The sequence below is a fragment of the Desmodus rotundus genome, chromosome 5, assembly GCF_022682495.2.
Source record: "Desmodus rotundus isolate HL8 chromosome 5, HLdesRot8A.1, whole genome shotgun sequence".
NCBI lineage: Eukaryota > Metazoa > Chordata > Mammalia > Chiroptera > Phyllostomidae > Desmodus > Desmodus rotundus.
Genome location: NC_071391.1, coordinates 36,502,947 through 36,524,144, shown reverse-complemented (window position 1 = coordinate 36,524,144; position 21,198 = coordinate 36,502,947). Strand labels below are relative to the sequence as shown.

General features: G+C 38.8%; 1 protein-coding gene and 1 pseudogene across 3 annotated transcripts in view; both read left to right on the top strand.

Moving 5' to 3' along the window:
* Positions 1-877: 877 nt before the first annotated feature.
* On the top strand, positions 878-4,667 carry LOC112303210 (dnaJ homolog subfamily A member 1-like; annotated as a pseudogene).
* The window catches only part of FAR1 (fatty acyl-CoA reductase 1), a 56,486-nt gene continuing 39,866 nt past the window's right edge, over positions 4,579-21,198 (top strand). For 2 of the 3 annotated variants that reach the window (XM_045194213.3, XM_024558945.4), the window contains exon 1: positions 4,696-4,938. The gene's annotated coding sequence lies outside the window, so the exon portion shown is untranslated. The other variant, XM_045194214.3, reaches the window with a different exon arrangement.

Genomic DNA, 21,198 nt, shown 5'->3' with positions numbered 1-21,198 from the left:
GTTCCCTGACACATAGGTGAGATTTGTTGTCGGGAATCCAAAGATGTAAAAGGACCAGTCAAAATGACTTGATCTTGTTCTAGAGCAGGGAGATGTGCCATAGGAGAAAGATTATGGAGTTTGCCATCAAAGAGAACTAGGTTTCAATTATACTTCTGCCATCTAACAGTTGTGTGACTTTGGGCAGGTTTTCTCTTCTATGAAATTCAGATACATAGATAAATACTTGCATTGTGTTGTTGTTGTGAAGATAGATCTGTTAAAAAATTCAACTTAGTAAATTTAAAATCTAATTAGCATTATCCAATGATACAGGCAACATCCCATCTAGCAAAGCTCCAAGAAGGAGCTCCAAGAACCTATACCAAATGAAAGGCTTTTTATAGGGAGAAAGGGGCAGGAAAATGAAGTTTCTAGCAAAGAGTGCATCATTTCAGGCAAGGCACTTTCCTTTGGGGTGTCTCAGACGGATTACCTCACTAGTGCTGACAAGGAAATTACAGTTTTACTGGTCAAAATAACATTCCTGGGAAAGCTGAGATTACATTTAGGTTAGGTATTAAATATTAGTTGGGTGATGAGGGCTTAGCAAAAGTGACTCCATCATGGGCCTGTTTTCTCTTTTTTAACAGAGTGAAGAACCTCATCAGGACTGTGTTTAATAAGACATTAATAGAAAAATATGAGTTAGAAAATGATACATGTTACAAGAAAAGTGTTTTCTCAGACCTGGAAGAGGTAGTATTTCTGTTTTTTAAAGATGTTATAAAATTCTGAGGGATTCAGGAACTTTCCAGAACACTCGGTGAGAGGCTGAGGAGTGGGGCCTCTCAAGCTACACACAGCGACGATCTCTTTGCCGCTCCTCCATACCTGCCTCTGCCCACTCACTGGCTGTCAAAAATGGTGAAAGAAAACACTTACTATGATGTTTTGGGGGTCAAACCCAATGCCACCCAAGAAGAATTGAATAAAAGGCTTATAGGAAGCTGGTCTTGAAGCATCGCCCTGATAAGTATCCAAATGAAGGAAAGAAGTTTAAACAGATTTCTCAGGAAGTGCTCTCTGATGCAAAGAAAAGGGAATTAGATGACAAAGAGGAGAACAGGCAATTAAAGAAAGCGGAGCAGGTGGTGGTTTTGGCTCCCCCATGGACATCTTTGATATGCTTTTTGGAGGAGGAGGAAGGGTATAGAGAGAAAGGGGAGGTAAAAATATTGTTCATCAGCTCTCAGTAACCTTAGAAGATTCGTATGTATAATGGTGCAACAAGAAAACTAACTCTGCAAAAGAATGTGATTTGTGACAAATGTGAAGGCTGAGGTGGTAAGAAAGGAGCAGTAGAGTGCAGTCCCAGTTGCCAAGGTACTGGGATGCAAATAAGAATTCATCAGATAGGACCTGGAATAGTTCAGCAAATTCAGTCTGTGTGCATGGAGTACCAGGGCCACGGGGAGTGGATCAGTCCTAAAGATAGATGCAAAAGTTGCAATGGAAGGAAGATGGTTTGAGAGAAGAAGATTGTAGAAGTTCATTTGACAAAGGCATGAAAGATGGCCAGAAGATAACATTCCATATTAAAAGGAGACCAAGAACCAGGACTGGGACAGGAGATATTATCATTGTTTTAGATCAGAAGGACCATACTGTTTATACTACTTACACTTGATGAGAAGACCTTTTCATGTGTATGGATACACAGCTGGTTGAAGCACTGTGTGGCTTCCAAAGGCCAATAGCTACGTTTGACAACCAAACCATCGTAATCACCTATCATCCAGGTCAGATTGTCAAACATGGAGATATCAAGTGTGTGCTAAATGAAGGCATGCCAATTTATAGTAGACCGTATGAAAAGGCTCGCCTAATCATCGAATTTAAGGCAAACTTTCCTGAGGATAGCTTTCTCTCTCCTGATAAACTTTCTTTGCTGGAAAAACTACCTGAGAGAAAGGAAGTACTGTAGCAGAGACTGGTGAAATGGAGCAGGTACAACCGGTGGACTTTGATCCAAATCAGGACAGACAGTGCCATTACAATGGAGAGGCATATAAGGATGATGAACATCATCCCGTTCAGGGTCAGATCTCTTAATGGTGTCAGTGAATAACACTTACTGCTGGCATTTCATATACAGTACTGAATGAGTGAAGGAGGATAATCATAATATGCTCACTACTTGCTATTGTTTTTGTTTTAATATTCAACTAGTGTTTTAAAAGTTAAATGAAGAATAAACTCAAAATCTAAAAAAATTCTGAGGGATTCATATATAGTTACAACTACATTATATGTAGTATATATGTTTTGGTGCTTATTCCTATGCATTTTCTCAGTAATATATATCTCTCCTTAGGGAGTAAACTGTAATAGCACATTTTTGGTTCAGTGTAATTTACCTTTACTTATAGAACTGTGTTTCCATAGCAAAGATCAAAATCATATACAAGTGCTTTAGAGTTGAATAAAATTACAATGAAATTGAATCCCATATATGGCTGCCCAATTTTTAGGGCTCTTATTTAAGAAAAATGGGAAAAGTATTCGAATGAATGATTACTTTTTTGGTATTACTAACATTTTATAGGTTAGACTCTGGGCAAAATTCTTCATTGCCTTTTGTAAAGACTTCATTATTCATGTTTTGTAGATATATGAATGCTTTGAATTCAGGTAAGAATGATGGTGCATTATGAGGGACATTGGCCATACCACCTGCCCTCCCCAAGAGACTGGACCATCATCAGGAATGAACCATTAAGTCCTCCTCTAGACAGTGTGCCCGATGGACTAGAAGCTGTCCATCTGTGAGGGTCTCTGCTGGGGGCCCATGCTACATACACAATGATGAATCAAATGAGATGACTTTATGCTCTCAACTCTGAAGTTTTTTTTTAAAATCACAATGTATTTACTACACAATTATTTAACTTAATGTGGTGTCTTCAGAACTATTCATTTGTTTTTGTATTTATAGCCATTGAAAAAATCAAGATATCTGCACAAAAAATTAAAAAATTGTAATGAAAGTATTCTCCAAAAATAGTGCCTAGTTACACATTATGCTGATTAACCTTATAAGTATATTCTAAGAAGATGCCCTAACATTCCCTAAGCTGGACTAAATACTTTTTGTATGTAGTGCCTCATCCTGCATTGTGTTGGAATTATCTGTCTCCCTATTACACCCTTTGCTTTATGGAAAATACTGTTCTAATTTTATGTGCCTAGTTCAGGGACAAGTACTTTAAACAAAGGTATTTATCTGAATTGAACAATTTAATGACAAAATTACTAAATACGAATCCCATCGTCTTGAACTTTTGTTGCTGGTGTCCTATTAGAATTTGGTTCAGAGTTCTTATGTCTGTTTTGGGAAGAATATTACTTAGAATCTATTTCTAAGAGTGTTTCACCTGACCCTGGCTATTTCAGAATAGCTACTGGACTGGTTTCCAGGCACACACATCTTGCCTAACTAAGTGGTGCTTTGTTTCTGTGCTCTCCTCCTGGAATAACTATACTTGGTACTGGACTGTGAGTTCCGGCAGGGCAGCCATGGTATTAGAATGAAAGTTTCTGGTGTTCAGACTTACGTAGCCACAAACTAGGGAGCTCAGTAAACTTTATGTAGTTTCCAATTAGGCGCAACACTCTGGATGCTTCTGTGATGCTAACAGAGCCACAACTAAAACTACAAAAAATCACTTTGAATCATCTTAGCTCATCCTTAAAGTACCAACCTGTGTGTGTTATTCAACGTGCCAAGAGCCTTCACTCATTTTAAATTCTCACAATTCTTTCTTCCTCGTTTGTCGTTTTGGAATGATACCTAAATCCTAGAGGGATTGTTTATACCATGGGAGTGCCATGGAGGCTAAGGTTATGGTAATGTTATTTTCACAATCCCTTTATTATTTAAAAAATTGAGATATACACAAAGTGCGTTGCGTGCACTAATATTAAGTGTAAGGCTCGACGAATTTTTACGTATGTATACACCTCTGTAACTACCGCTGAGACCAAGACAGCTTTTTAAGCTCTCATCAGTTTCCCTTGTGCCCCTTTCAAACCTCCCTCCCCGAGGTAATCATTATTCTAAATTCTTACACCACACACAACTTTTGTACGAAATTATTCTGGAGGAAGTGGAAAGTGGAATGATTTGGCCCACAGTTCCAAAGGGGTGGACGAGACGCACGTTCGACTCCCTCCCTGAAGGGCATCCTGCGGAGGTTCGAAGGGATCCACCGTGCGACGGCTCCGCTCTCGCGGACCGGAACCAGCCCCACCAGAAGGCGCTTCGGGACCCATGTTAAGTAAGGTCGGAGCACGCCACAATAGCCTCCCTCGTCTCCCAAGCCTGCCTCTCCGCAGGTTCTCCACCATTCCAGTGGGCGCCCCTCCCGTGCGCCAGGGAGCCGGGTGTGGCCCTGGGCGCGACCCGCCGGAACACGAGTGGCCTGGGGAGGCGCTCCGGAGCCGGTGATGTGGAAGCTCGCCCATTGGTTGAACTCTCCCCGCGGGCACGCGGGCCGCAGCGCCAACCCCCGCCCCCAGGCCCTCTTTCGGCGCTCCCATTGGCTGTTGGAGTTCTACACGCGCCTGCTCCGTCCCCCTCCCTGCAGGATAAAAGAGGGGTTGGGGGTGGGAGGCCGGAGCTGTGAGGCGGATGAGCGGTCTCCTCGGTAAGGGGGCGCGGGACGGCCAATCAGGACCAGACGTGGAAAAGAGGCGCCGCGCTAGCCAGTCAGACCTGCGGTCCGGGTAGGGGCCGGCTGACGCTAGCGCGGATCGCAGCCAATGGGCGTGGCGCTACCCGTCCGCTCCTCGGCAGCCGGTCGGGGGCGGTGGAGGAGCCCGTGAGGGGAGCGCGACGGCGGCGGAGCCATCGCTGGACGGCCCCGGGGAAAGCGAGGCCCGAGCCTTTGCGTCTAGGTGAGAGGCTGGACGCTGGGTGGGAGAGGCCCGCTGCAGGCCCTTACTTGCCTGGTCTGGCCCGCAGCTGCGGGCACCGGGACGGCGGGCCGAGCCGAGGCGGGTGTTACACCCGCCATCCCGCCCACGCCCTCGGCCCCGGACTCCTAGAGCTCCGGGCGCCTGGTCTGTTCGTAGGGGCTGGGGTCGCGTTGGCCGCGCCGTCGCCCTCCGGAGGGCGGGGACCGCTAGCAGGGATGTAGGGAGGGGCCCGGGTGGCTGCTGCGGAGCCTGGGATGGGGAGGCCGCGAAGAGGTGGCGAAGGCGGTGTGGGTTAGTTACCGGAGGAGCTGGTGTGCTTGAGAGTAGCGGTGAAAGGAGGCCTGTGATTGAAGGCTTCCCGGTCTGCGGAGGAGGAAAGTGATGGGAAAAGGGTGATGCTCAGAAAAAGGTGCCCGAGGAGACGGTGGAGTGTTGGCCTTTGGAAGTAGGCATCGATAGAGGGTGGGGAAAATTAGCTGGCGCTGAGGGGAGGGCAGGCTTGGGCTTTGAAGGTTAACAGATCTGAACAAATGGGGACACGTGGGTCTGGAGTAAGAAGCACCTAGTGAAACCGGAAGGTGACTGAGAGGAGAAGGTTTTCTGTGAGATGTGGATGGAGGCTGTTTAACTAGAAGGCGTCAGGTGACCAGTTAAGGGGAAAGTGTACGGGGAGCGAGCAAGATAGATTTATGGCTGGTAGCTGAAGGGTGTGGATCTTTTATGAGTGAGTAATAATAACTGTCGGTTTGGGCAGAGGCAAGAGAACCAGACACATCAGGAAGGAGTCAGACAGGTTCACAGGTTCGTTCACTGTGTGCGTCGAGGGCTTAAATATTGAGACTTCGCAACTCTCGCTGCTGAGGCTGATCGACCTTCCTTCCCCCGAAGAGTTCATCTCTCAGAAGTAATGGCACCAGTGTTGTTTGCTTGTGATTGGATGGCAGTGAAGAATCGCTGAATTCTTCATATTAAAAAGAAGTATGAAGGCAGTGTCAATAGATATACTCTTAGAAAATCTGCCCTGTAGGGGAATTTCTCAACTCTCTTGTTACGCGTGTGTCATACAGCATAAAAATTATCTAAGATCTCTTACAGTACCACAAGTGAACGTTAGCATATGAGTACACTCCTGTTATTGTATCGGATCAACTATTTTGTTGTAGAATTTGGTTGTGTATCATGCTTGCTGGGAAAACTTTCAGCCTTGGGAAATTTTATAACTCAAGTTAAAATTTCTTTTCGTGTGGAGGAAAGACAGATACGGTATGTGGGTATCCCTGTTGCTACCTTTCTGTTTCAAGCTTTTGGAATTTTCATTGGTGGGGCGGAGACAGAGCTTGGGGGCAGAGAAGAGGTAGTAGAAAAGAAAGTGGCCCACTACCAAATTTGTGGTGGGTTTAAATGGGATGAGGTGATAGGTACTGAAGTATAATTTCTGCTTGAGGATAAGACAGAAAGATTGTGAAGTGTTCATCACTTTTGACAAATATAAAATAGTATAGGGTCAAGGACAGAAACCAAAGAGGACATTTATTGTATAGAATGCTTCCTTATTAACTAGATCAACAAGGCGTTATAGCCAATGAACTATTCTTTAAGTTGTAGAAATAATTTTGTAGAAATAATTTCTTGGTAATGCTACTCACTGATCACATTTTACTCTTAGTATAACACCTGAGGTGCTGAGGCGACTCAGGACAGAGAAGTAATTCAAGTGGTGTGGAGTTAATCAGGGAAGGTTTCTGGGAAGAGGTGAGTTATGAGTCATTTTTTGAATTGGGAGTTGGGATATGGACTGTTGGAAGACATGAGGATTATAAGGAGTGACAGATTAAAAAGTGGCTTTAAAGGAGGACTGAAGGTTTGAATGAAGGTTTACGGGTGTGGCCATCAACTAAGTCAGTTGCAGCTTAGTTGATAAATGATGATTCTGTATGGTGACTATGAGAGATTTAGAGTAGTTTATGATGAATTGGAGATAGGTAGTAAGGGAAAGAGCACAAAAAATATTTTTGATAGTTACAAGGGAATATGGTGAAGTAAGTTGGGTTGTTGAGAGGTAGATTTGGTGTTCAAACATTTTGTGTCCTGTGCGAGATATTGATAATAGTAGTATAATTTACTGGATGCTGCTTTGTGCTAGACACTGTTTTGAGCTTATCTCTAAGCATCATCTTTTGATTATCCCTATTTTATAGATGAGGGAACTGAGATTTAGAGAGATTTCGTTTGCTCAAGGTCACACGGCTAATAAGGTCAGGATTGGCAAAGTCAGTCAGTAAACATTAATTGAGTATCTGTTGCATGCCAGGCACTGTGTTAAGTGCTGGAGATTCAAAGTTGAGAGCAAATCAGTAGATGAAGTCTGAGCCTTTTTTTTAGAGATTGTCACAAGTTAACAGAAGAGTGCCAGTGAAGAAAGAGAAAAATATTAGTTGGAAGGATTTTTGTAGACACTGAGGAATATAAAACTAAGAATAGAAAGACTAAGGAAAGAGGAAGTGGTCAGCAGCAAAATATATAGCTGAGAGACTCAGAAGAATAAAGTTTGAGAAGAAACCATTATGTTAAGTAAGGAAAAAAGTTAATGGGAAATTAGTCTCAAGAAAGCCAGAATGAAGATATTAAAATACAGGACAATAGTTAATCATGTTTAGTGGCAAGTGCTCTATACAAATTAAAAATTTGGTATGATCACAGTTATGGTTAAATTCATAGAAAAAGATGTTGGCATGTCCCTCTGTAATATTTTAGTCTGTGACTGGTAAGATCATGGGTGGTTTTAAAAGTACTTGTACTTTTTATATTTTTTTAAATTAAAAAAAGCAAGCTTTGTTACTATTTTTTAAAATATTTTATTTATTTATTTTTAGGGGGGACAGCAGGGAGAAAGAGAGGGAGAGAAACATCAATGTGTGATTGCCTCTCGTGCTCCCCGCACGGGGGGCCTGGTGGGCAACCCAGGCATATGTCCTGACTGGGGATTGAACCAGCGACCCTTTGCTTCGCATCCAGCACTCAATCCACTGAGCCACACCAGCTAGGGCCAAGCCTTATTACTTTTATAATTAGTGAGGAAAAAAGTCATTCAACTGAAATGAGCTAACAGGAAATAGGTGAGTAGATTAATGCTAATCTGAGGTATGTTTGGGATCAGAGAAAGGATGGTCTTGCTACCGTGCCTGCTGTGTATGAGCCACTTTGGTAGGTACACGTTCTCATCTTGGAATGCCTGGGTTGTTATGGGTAGAAACATCGTGAAACTACATGTTAAAAGATGACATATGCTAAATCTGAGGGATCAGGTTACTAAAGCACCCTGAGTCATGAAAATACAGTCTTGGCTATTCTGAACACTGTTTTCTTTTCATTTAATAAATGAATTTAAGGTTAAAAAGAAGCCAAGCCACCCATACAGTTGAGTCATTTTAACTTTGTCTTTTGGTCTTATACTCTTCCCTCTTCCCACACATTGGTTTTATGGTTCCTCTCTTCATTGAGTTGTTAATGGACTTAGAGTCTCACAGTTTAGTAAGGTGATATGAAAGTGCTGATTTTACATAAAACTAACAGAAACACTTAGAATTTGTCATTGTTTTCTGTTCCCAATTTGAAGAAGAAAAGAGACAAATTTCAAGAAAGTAAGCTTTTCTTACCAAAATTTTCCAAAGGAGACTAGTAGGATTTGCCCTTAGGATATAGTATGGATTTATTCCAATCTCTGAAGGAGAGGAAGAGGAATCTTACAAATCAAGAGTAGGTTCTAGTTTTTAGGTTAATTTCATTTGGCTTGTAGGAATTATGAGAAAATATTTCATGTTGGTACTGTACTTTTTTCCTTAAATTATCACATTTAAGTTTCATACTGTTCTCTAAAGTGGCTCTCCATTTTATAGATGAAGAGAATGAGCCTCAGAGTAGTAACTTTGCAAAAAGGTTGAAGAGCTAAGGAACAGAGCTGAGATTCAAACCTTGTTTTGTCAAATTTCAAAACTCATGCATATAAGACAAATGGCAAGAAGAACTTGTTTATATGAATGCCCACAATTGAAAGAAATGCTACATAGCCTTAGGTATTTAGTAACTTTGTTACCTTAGAGCAGGGGTGTCACACTCATTCTCACCGGGGCCACATCAGCCTAGTGGTTGCCTTCAAAGGGCTGAATGTAATTTAAGGCTGTATAAATGTATCCTTAACAGTTAAGCGAGAGATCTGCGCTGCCCTGCGCTGCCTGGTAGAAGCAAGGAACAATGTGCCTGCTGGATAAAACAAGGTGGAGGGCTGGAACCGGCCATTGGGCCTTCTGTTTGCCACCTGTGCCTTAGAAGATGGGATTCTTGCCTTGCGTTTTTGTGCCTTGTGATACTGGCTCTTAAATGATAGTGATTTTTGTGTCTCCCATAGTGCATTATATTAATGGGTTGGCCAAAAAGTCCATTTTTTTCCCGTAAAATAAAGGACACATTTTTCATTTTCACCAATAACTTTATTGATTTGGATATTTTGAGTATGTCAGCTGTCTCCCACTATTGGCTTCCAAGTGTGTAGAGGCCAGGCTACTACTAAGTGTGTAGAGGCTAAACATCTTCCAATGCATACGACAGCCCCACAGCAAACAATTATTTGCCCAAAATGTCAATAGTACCAAGAAACTTCACAAACCACTTTTGACATGTTCCATTAGCCACAGCACTTTCTTCATACACTGCACAAATCTTTTTTTTGCATTTTAGTTGCGTTTTTACCTTTCTTGAAATAAAAAAGCATAATACACTGAAAATGTTTACCTTCTTTCATCTTTAACATTAAAATAGCTGCACAAAAATTCACCAATTTTGCTAAGTTTTTTTTAAATGCGTGCTGATGTGACAGCTGTCATAATACAATCTAACAAAATTGTTTCGAATGAAGTTAAAGACAGCTAAGCATTACTAGAGCCATCATGCAAAAAAAAAACCCTAAATGAACTTTCTGGACAACCCAGTACATTTAAAGATGTGTTTACATATTTTAGTGTTTTTTGAAATGAAAATGTATCTACAGTGCTATATTTATTTTAAAATGTTTATGAAATGGATACGATATCTTAAAGTTTAATGTGTCTCAGAATTGAGGTAGTGTGGTTTAGGCATATAGTTTTGTATAACTGCCCAAGCAATTTGTTGTGTGCATTTCCCGGCCCCCTCCCCCGCCTCTGCCTTTACTTAGCTAAATACTTTTTTAGCATGGTATAATAGAGAACTGAAGTATATATTAATAATAAAAGGGTTATTTTCTTTAGCTACTGAATATTATAGTGTAGAAGAAAATACTTTAATGTAGAAAATTCACATTACACTGTGAATCAGCAGATCTGAGTTTTAATGTTGGTTTTGCTAGCAACTTGATGTGTGACTTGAGGCAAGTCACTTCCCGTCTCAGAACTTTAGTTTCCTCATCTGTAAAATGGAGTGGGGAGGGGAAACTTTTAGACCTGTCTAGCTTGAACAAATTGTATGCCCTCTTTCTAATGAAAAAATGTGCCTGCCATAGATCACTTTCTTAAAAATTGTATTTATTGCTTTTTAGTATGTTTTTTCTTTCTCTTCATCTCCCTGTCTTCCCTCCTTGCCCCTTTTATCCATGGATCCTTGAGGGTACTATTAGATTTTTAATTTATTAGAATGGTGAATTATTTTTGATATCCTACATTTATTAGGACAGGATACCTGAGAAAGTAGGTACCTAATAAATAGTTAATGAATGAATAAATATGTTTTATCTGAATTAACAAAAGAATCTACAAATAGAGTACCATCCAAAAAGCAGTGAACTTTCATTGAAAGGTAATTCTGCCTGAACAATGAAATGTGTTTTGTAAAGTAAATTTATCTGCTCTCTACAGGTGTACACAGAAGAAAACTACTGGGCCTGTCTATAAGTTCTTTGTTCTGGTAGAAGAGGCAAATTTCCTTAAACTTTGTATTATGGGAAAATACCAACATAAAAATATAATATACATAATATTAATATCACCAACTTTATTTATTTTAAAGATTTTATTTATTTATTTTTACAGAGAGGAGAAGGGAGGGAGAAAGAGAGAAACAGACATGAGAGAAACATTGATTGGTTGCCTCTCATATGCGCCCTGACTGGGGACTGAACCTGCAACCCAGGCATGTGCGCTGACTGGGAATCCAACCTGCGACCCTTTACTTTGCAGGACGACACCCAACCAACTGAGCCACACCACTCAGGGCTATATCATCAACTTTAACAGCTACTAACCTGTGGTCAGTTTGGTTTCATCTGTACCTCCACCTACTTCCCCATTATTTTATTTTGAAGCAAAGCCCTAGACATTTTTGCCAATTATTACCAGATAGCTTGGTAAATGTGACAATAGACATGCTAATCTAAGTGAAGTGGAAATTTTTAAATAAAATATATATTAAACAATATGGGTTATACTCTGCTGGGCAAGAGAAATTAGATATCATAATCTGTAGGGTGGGATAATGTAGTTGGAGAGACTGAATGTATATATATATAAAATAGAATGTAGTGAGATCATATGCCAGAATTGGTTATAGAGATTCCAGGTGGAAATGACATTATTTTTGAATGAAAGTAGGATTTAGACAGGGAAAAAGAACATTTAAGGGGAGAGGTGAGGGTGAGCACATGGAGAAAGCAAGTAGAAAAATCTAATTTTAGTTTTATAGAATAAGTTATATCTAAATCTGTATTTCTCTGTATCTTTTAGACCCTTGCAAGATGTTATTGACATACTGTAGATCTTACATCAATACTTGAAAGGAGCCAGTTGCTGTGAAAGAAGTCAATTGTTGTATTACAAATTAGGACACACTATTTTGTGACTGTATGTGTCACTGTCCATGGTGAATTATCTGACATACACCATTAAAAAGCCTTCTAAATATCTTAGTACCACATGTATTAATGGATTCGTTTTGTCTAGAATGCTTGTGTGTGTGTGTCATCAGCTTTCAGTATGTCATTTTGAGATTTTTAAATGGTGATGTGTGTATTTAATTTAAATGTTAACCATTTGACAGTTTTAGAATTACTTTGAAATATCTAGTTTATATTATTATCTTTTATGGAAATCTTGCTAGTCACGTGAACCATCCTTCTTGAATTTAAGGAATTCTTACTATTATATCTTATTATTTTGGAGTATTGACTTAAATACTTTGAAATATTAACTGGACATAAAATCTTAAAGTATATGCATAATGCAGAGATTCTTAGTCAGAGGTCATGAACCTGTTTTGAGTATCTCCTCAAAGCTTTGTGCTATCTCCTCAGAATACACTTAGTTTTTCATTTCATTTCAGGGGATTAATAAGACTCTTAGAACCTACTCAAATATCTTTGAGGGCGTATGGATTCTGGTTTAATAAGCCATTCTTTAATGTATAGACAGAAAGCCTACTGCTAAAATTCAACTCAAATTTATTTCTGAGTGTATTGCTCACCTTTTACAGATTTTTTTTATTATTGAGCCATAAAATTCTAAAACTCATTTATGCAAATGCTTAATTAAAAAAACATACCACTTTTTTTAAAAAGAAGATTTTATTTATTTTTAAAGAGAGGGGAAGGGAGGGAGAAAGGGAGAGAAACATCAGTGTGTGGTTGCCTCTCACACACTCCCTACTGGGCACCTGGCCTGTGACCCAGGCATGTGTCCTGACTGCGAATTGAACCAGTGACTCTTTGGTTTGCAGACCAGCACTCAATCCACTGAGCCACACCAGCCAGGGCAAAAAATAGACCACTTCTTAATTGGATTCTTACGGAAAACACACTCTAGCCAGTTTAATAAGTATGTTGGAATGATTTTACCAAAGATTTTGGAGTTAGTGAATGGTACTTTATATATTGGCTGCCATTTATTGTGAATTAACAGAAAGTAGAATACGTGACATAAGAATGAATAAATACATAAATACCATTTGTTCAAAGGTAAAGGGAAAAACTTCTTGACCTGTCTTGCCCTTACATAGTTAAGATCTGTGGAGGAAAGGATCTGTTAAAATATTTTGAGGTTCACATTTGCATTAAAATAACCCCTGGGTGTGATACAGGGGTTTAGAAACATGTATTGGGGGCCAACAAAGGATTGTTTCTCAGTGGAGCCCAGAGAGCTTGAGTGTTTAACATCCTTCTAGTTTCAAGGATGGTCCCAAATAAGTTTCCTGGAAATATGTTGTTTTAAAAACTTGTGGATTATACCTAAAATGTAAGCAAAATAATGGTTATTAGCATATGCAGAATCCTCAGGAGATAGGAACAAGTGAATTAGCTGCTATTGGGGCATTTGACTCTGCAGAGCGGTGCTATTTGAAGATCAGTGAATATTAGATGTATTACTTTAAAGTGATAACCCTTGTGACCTATTAGAGTTAATAATTCTCTGAGTAGTGTACTATTAGGAACAAACTTATTATATCTAATAAGTAATAGATATATAGACTTTAAGAGCTAGAAGAGGACAGACATAACCATGAGTGATTTGTTCTCCCTTTGAATGAATTTTACAAATGATCAGAGCAGTTAATGGACTTGTCCAAGGTCAGGTGATTGGTGGCATTCCCAATAGTGTAGTTAATTCATTACCCTACCTGATTTTTTCAAGTCTGTTGTGGTTATATATTTTGGCTGTCTTTTCATTTTGGATCTCAGTTTCTGGACAACTAAGTATCTTAACTCTAGGGTTTTTAGCATGGTGACTTTGATTCTCAATTGCTAAATTGACAAAGAATTTCCTGAATGTTTATACTGTAATGTTTTTACTTTGTTATGCATGTTCTCATCCCACGGTTAGCACAATAACCCATGATTACAAGACTTACTGGGGTAGGCTTCTTAGGGAGCCTAAGTAAGTTTTACAGCTGGAAACGGATACTAAGAAAGCAAAAAGTCATCAAACACTTTCCTTACATTTTCTATACTTTTCTGGGCTGATGATCCCTGCCTGGCAGCATTTTGTTGAAAGCTGTATCTATGAACCTGGCAAAGTTTTAAAGATAAGCCAGGAAATGATTTTTGACGAGAGGGTTTATTATAAGATTTAGTCATTTAAAGACATTTCTGGAAGCTTTTCACTCAGAACTAGAGACTGGAGGGCTTGTTACAAGTGTAGAGAAGTTAGTACTTCTATGAAAGGCCCTGATTCCAAGTCCTTATGTCACATTTAGTTGGTATAGTCCTGGTGGTCAGGGGGAATACCTGCCCCTACAATAATGACCCCATAGCCAGGGTAAGGACCCTTAAAACACTGACTCTCAAGGTGTTTTAACCTGGTCCTTTTTCTGGGTCATTCTTTAGCTCAATAATTCCAACTTTCTAGTGGAATATTAACAACTAATTGTCAAGGTACAAGTATTTTGGGGGGAGAGGGATTTTCTTCAGCAGTTAGGGATATGGATGGCTCCGAATTGAATCACATGAAAAATATACTACCTCTCTTAAAGTCTAGACTAGTTAGAAAACTAGGCCTAAAATCCTAGTGATATAATTGTGTCATTCTGCAGTTTGAATAAAACAACTAAAATGTTCAAGTAATGGTAATTTTTAAATAAAAAGTAAGAGTAATGGTAATTGAAAATCATGACCTGCTAAAGACAATACAACTGGCAGTGAGTGTCCCTTTTGAAAATTAAAGAATTCAAGCTTTTAAGGGTACATATGAGGGGTAGGAGCATTGTGGGTTGCAGCAGCTCGTTAATTGTATATAAATTAAAGTCTTTGGTATATCTGATAACATGTTCATTTTTGTAACCTGACTTAAGTTTATTCATAGGAGCTTTATGGATCAAAGGAAGGTCATGCTTTCTACAATAAATAATTTGTAGTCCATGTGTGGTCTGCTCCATTTTTGGATCATTACCTTAGGAGGTAATCCAATGTATTTTGGAATATTATATTTCAGTGTTCTGAGTCTGAAAGTATTAGGATAAAAATTTCATGTCTTATCATGAAAACATTTTTATTACATTTTTATTTGTAAACATTTTTATAGTATAATAGTTTGTCTAAAAAAGGATGATGTGTGACTTATGGAAATTACTTGTAAAAAATTGTTTTCTTTTAAAGTGGCATTGTATGTGTTTTGCAAGCAGTGGAACAGGTTATTACCTAACTGTGTTAACAAGAGCACAGCCCTTCTGTAGGCTTTAAAGTAGAGAAGCTACCTTACTGGTACAGGCCTTGAGGACAGAAACAAAGAAAAATGGATGTTTCTGAAAAATTTGTTTTCTTGTCAGCAGATAATTTTAATGCTGCAGAATCGACATTTTCCTCTTTGATGGAGAACTTGACTTCTTAAAATGTCTTTGTGCTTGATTTTTGTATCACTCACAGGAATTCTGAGTGTCTAATATTTTCCAGAATAATGAGACCATAGAGGTATTTTTAACTCGTGCCGAAGTGCCATTTTTATGGAGCAATATCAATGTACAAAATACTTGTATAGTGCCCAAAGAACTAATGAACCTATTGATAATTCCTTCTTATCAAGAAGGTCCTCGACATTGAGGAAAATAGGATACAGAGAGTTAAATACTGGCATCAGGGTCTGTGTAGGCAAACAGAGTGGCCATTATATGTACTTCAATGAGTGCTCACAACAGGGTTGACACTAGCATCTTTTATTGAGAAAGAAATGTTAACTAAGATTCTACAGCTATTCTTTTGTGGAAAAATGCTTTATAAGCCTTAACTTTTGAAAAAGGAACAGTTCTATTCTTATTAGACTGACAGCAGTAGTTAGTTTGTACATTTTGTGTTTGCATTTTGGCCCTTTATTTGCTGCTTACAACTTACTTGCAGAGGATGTTTTCTTTTATGTTAAGTCATAATCAAAATACTAAAGCTTCCAGAGTTATTAGAAACACTGGACCAGTGGTTCCCAATATGCCTCCAGATGGGAGTCTATCAAAAATCTTAAAAAGAAAATATATATAGCCCTGGCTGGTGTGGCTCAGTGGATTGAGCATGGGCCTGTGAACCAAAGGGTCACCGATTCAATTCCCAGTCAGGGCACATGCCTGGGTTGCAGGCCAGGTCCCCAGTGGGGGTTTGCAAGATGCAATCACACATTGTTTCTCTCCGTCTCTTTCTCCCTCCCTTCCCCTCTCTCAAAATAAATACATAAAATCTTAAAAAAAAAAAAAGTATATACTTACCTACAAAGTGAGAACTCTTCATAGTCTAAAATGAGTTGGTTTTCTTTTGTCTAGAAGTGTGTCAATTCCAAGTGGTAACTTACTGGTTAGAAGCTCATAATTAAGTGAACATGAGAAAATTACATTTTTATTTAGTAAATGAGGTTATTTGGTAGGCAAAATATTTCCAGGTGTGAGACCCATGGGTCCTTATTTTTGAAAGACGTTTTTGGTGACTAAAAATATGTGGTCAGGAAGAACTCATTCCCTAGACCCATGGATTAAATAGTTGACAGTTTCAAGACTAATACTTCACCATGCCTTTAGTGGCAGCTAAAGATGGCTGTAACAATATCTCCCATCTCACATGTTCTTTCAGGGTGCCCTTGACTCTCCTCTCACCCTGAGATGAGGGTTATGTCCCCTTTCCTTGAATTTGGGTGGTCTTTTGAATCATTTGTAACCAATAGAATGAGGCAGAAGTTATACTGTGTGACTTTCAAAGTGGGGTCAGAAAAGAAAAGACTTTCATAGCGACTACATAGCTCACTGGAATACTGGTCTTGAAACTTAGCAGCTTGTAAGCAGTGTAGCTTGAGATCATCATTCTCTAGGGAAACCCAAAAAACGACCTCATGTGGATCTAGGATCAGGAGCTAGAAACTTCAGCTACAACTGCTTAGTCAAGTCCTTCCCAAATTCTAATTTACAGATATTGTGAGAGAGAATAAAATGATTACTGTTGTTTTAAGACACTGAATTTTAGAGTGATTTTTGGTACATGGCAATAGATAATCAGAACCCCCTGCCTTTTCTCCTGAATCTGTAACTATTGAGATTTGACAATATACAGATACACAGTCAGGAATACACCCCAATGATCTGTTCTGGGATCTGAACATTAACCTTATTTTGATCTTCTACCTTTATATATCAACTTTTTTTCCACCATTTTTTTCTTGCATTCATTGGAAAAGCCATTCCATCTTAGATATTTAGTAAGAGGGCCTTTTGGTAACTGAAACTGTGTCATGTGTATTGGAAAGTGTCCGAGATACATTTGCTATGGCACAAGAGCATATGCATCATATTTAGAAGGCCTTTTGCTCAGTGCCTTACTTTTAGTTACTGTGCTATTTGGCCCTCTATTAGTTCCTTAGGGCTGCTGTAGCAAAGCACCACAAAATGGATAGCTAAAAACAACAGAAATACATTGTTTCACAGTTCTGGAGGCTAGAAGTAAAAAACCCATGCTCCCTCTGAAACCTGTAAGGGAATCCTTCCTTGTTTTTTCCTACCTTTTTTTGTAGGCAAACTTGGCATTCCTTGGCCTCTAGCTGCATAACTCCAATATCTGCTTCCAATGTGTGCTTTTGTTGTGACATGGAGTTCTCCTTGTGTATCTCTGTGTCTTCATGTGGCCCTCTTATAAGGACACCTACTCTACTGTGACATCATTTACCTTAACTAATTACATCTTCAAAAACCTCACATTCTGAGGTGCAGGGGGTTAGGATTTCAATATATCTTTTTAAGGGGACAACAGTTCAATCCATAACAGGCCTCAAGGGAAATGGGTATACTTAAGTTTTAACCATTTACACATTTTTACTCCAGATTAGATGCGAATGGGGTTTTTAATTAGTGCCCATGATGCGCTGTTCTCTTCTTGTTGTCCCCCCTTCCCTCCAGCATACACACACAATAAAAATTTAATAGTAGTTTTAAAGTGTTTAGGCTCATTGACACCTTTGAGAATCTGATAAAAGCAGTGAATTCTTTCTGTAGAATAAGGGTGAAATGCAAGTATGGGTAGGACTCTGGTACATACAGATTATAAATATTTACATGGAAACTCTCTCAATAATTTTTTGAGTGGATCTTTAACATGTTCTTAAGACACACCCCACCTGTTCATGAACTTCTAGATTAGACAGTTATTACTTGCCATGGGTTTGAGATACCTAATCCCCATTTGCCTTGCAGTGGAAAAACATACAAAAGAGGGGGGAGTAAGGAGGAAGGAGAGGTATATATATGAGGTCAGTCTGGAAAAGGTCCAGCCATTATTCAACATCGATGTAACCTGGCAACCAAGGAGAGCGGACTGGAATGGACATGCATAAACAATGATGACTTCACTGTACTAGTCAGCGGGGGTGGTAGATGCCATTGAGTGACATGTGTACTGTGTGCCTGTCACATTCAAAATGACAGAGCGAGGAGAGTGAGTCTGCATCAAATTTTGCATTAAGCTTGGATATTCCTCTGTGGAAACTATTCAGGTGATTCAGAAGGCCATAGCTATAGGCAACTGGTGATTGGCCATTTCACCACGACAACACGCCCACTTTTGCATCATGTCTTGTGCACAGTTTTTCGGCCAAACATCAAATCACCCAGGTGACTCAGCCCCCCAGATTTGGCACCCTGCAACTTCTGGCTTTTCCCAAAACTAAAATCACCTTTGAAAGGGAAGAGATTTCAGACTGTACATGAGATTGAGGAAAATTTGAAGGGGCAGTTTATGGCAGTTGGGAGAACTGTGTGAGGTCCCAAGGTGCCTACTTTGAAGGGAACTGAGGCGTCATTGTCCTATGCCCAGTGTTGTATCTTTTACCTTCTTCCATAAATGTCTCTGTTTTTCATATTACATAGCTGGATACCTTCTGGACAGACCTTATACATAGAATTCCTTCATGGTCGCTATAATTCAATTCAGTTTTCTTGGGGATTTTCATATTTATGTGATATTTACTGTGTGCTTATCTCTATTCCCACTCTATGTGCTTATCTCTATTTCCCCATTCCTCATATATACTCTTTGTAAATATAAATTTATAATTTGCAAAATTGTAAATAACATACTTTTCAGTAGAGAAGAATAGTGTAGTAGGTTCTTTTAGACCTGTATGCAGTATATAAACAGACCTTTATAAATTGACCTCTTTAAATTCTGTTCTTTTTTGATTATTGTATCAAGATTTTTTTTGGACGGGGTGAGTGGTCCAGGGTTTCTGAGTCTGTGAGAGGGTTATATTCTGTGCTCTTCCTCACGTGTAGCCTTTTCTCCAGAATATTTTCCAAGCCTTACTCCTGAACATCTTAATGGGCTTTTCTTTGAAAACACAATTTTTTTACACACCTTGAAAAGGCTGTGTATCTAGTCTGTGGTATATCTATATTTCTGAAGCCTGGAATTCATTTGTTGGCTTGTTTTTAAAGCTTTTCATTCAAATAAGTATTTACTGTCCATTTTATAATGGTATGCACAGTGACTCTAGTAATACTGAAATCATAGGCAACGAAATTTTAGGTCATACTGGTTTCCCATTGATGCCTTTCTCATTTGTAGTTCATTTTCTGAATGACAATATTAGGAATAATTATTTAGAAAAGGGAGGCAAATTATGTCCTGCAAATTATCTTACTATTATGAATAAAGTTTTGTTGAAACAGAACCATTCCCATTCAGTTACTTACTATCTATGGCTGATTGTGTGCCTCAAATAGGCAGAACAGAATGTGGCCCATAAAGTTTAAAGTATTTAACTACCTGACCCTTTACAGAAATTTTTTGCCAAATTTTGGTTTAGAAGATGTTGAAATTCTTCCCTTTTAATAATATTTGAAGTTTTTAAAGATCTTTTCAGACATAGAATCTAAGGAATATAAAAGACCATTTATCTCAACTTGAGTTTGGGTTTGTTTACACACTGAAAGCACAGAGGAACCTGTTATTAATAGGAAGACAATTAAATGAACCTGTAGCTGTAGGTGGTAGAAATTTTGTAGCAACTAAAACAAGGAACTAAGATTCCTTAGAAACGCCATTAGTTCGGTTTTACTGTTTGTGTTCAATGTATACTGGCACAGAAGGAAACACAGGTAGAGCAAGTCTAGACTTCACTACAGAATGTATTTGATAATTCTGTGTACTTGACTGCTTGGTGAACATAGCTGACCTCTCAGGAAGGAAGGGCGTCTGTCTGATCTCAAGAGCAACATTATCTTGAGGGGAGGCGGGGATGAATTTCTCACATTCCATTGAGGAAATCCAGCCCTTAGCATCCTGTTCATCAACAATTTCATAGTTAAGTAATCATCTGGTTTTTAATCAAATAGATTTTCCATCTAATAAAGAAATGGAATGAAAATTTGCATAATAAAGATTAGCATCCTTAACACAATGCTAGTCTTATTTTCACTTTAAAAAAGATATCTTTTTTCCTTTCCCTAATAACAGATGAAAATGAGTTTGTAAATTGTTAGAAGACAAAAGATAATGGAGACTGGCTAATGGAGGGGAACATTTGTCCTTTTAAATAATCTTTTGGTACCTCTGATTTTTGTATTTTACAAACATAGTGATTTAAAAAAATGTATAAAACATGCATATACTATATAATTTAAAAATGTACAAAAGGATGTATAATGAAGAATACATGCCCCTTCATCTTTGTTCCTTCGTTATTCATTTCTCCCTTCTAGAGGCAACCACATTACCAAATTTTTGGCTTTTTTTTTGGCCAGAAATAATCAATGTATTTATAAGCATACTTATTTTTCTTACGTCTTCTTTATTACTTTTCCATAAAAGGGGGTATTATCAGATATTATATCTTGCTTTTAAAAATTTATCATGAATGTGTGCTGGTGTGGCTTAGTGGATTGAGCGCAGGCCTGTGAACCAATGGGTCACTAGTTCGATTCCCAGTCAGGGCACATGCCTGGGTTGCAGGCCAGGTCCCCAGTAGGGGGGTGCACGAGAGGCAGCCACACATTGATGTTTTTCTCCTTCTCTTTCTCCCTCTCTTCCCTTCTGTCTAAAAAGAAAATAATTAAATCTTTAAAAAAATCTTACCATGAATGCTATTCCATAACAATATATGTTAAACCACCTCATTCTTCTTTTTTTTAAGAAGCAGAGTTTGTTTGCCCTGTCTCCTGTTGGTGGACATTTAGGTTTTCAGTGTTTTTTTTTATCAGTGTCACAATGAACACATCATTTTGCACATGTGAAAGGTTATCTTCAGGATAAATTTTTAGAAATAGAATTGC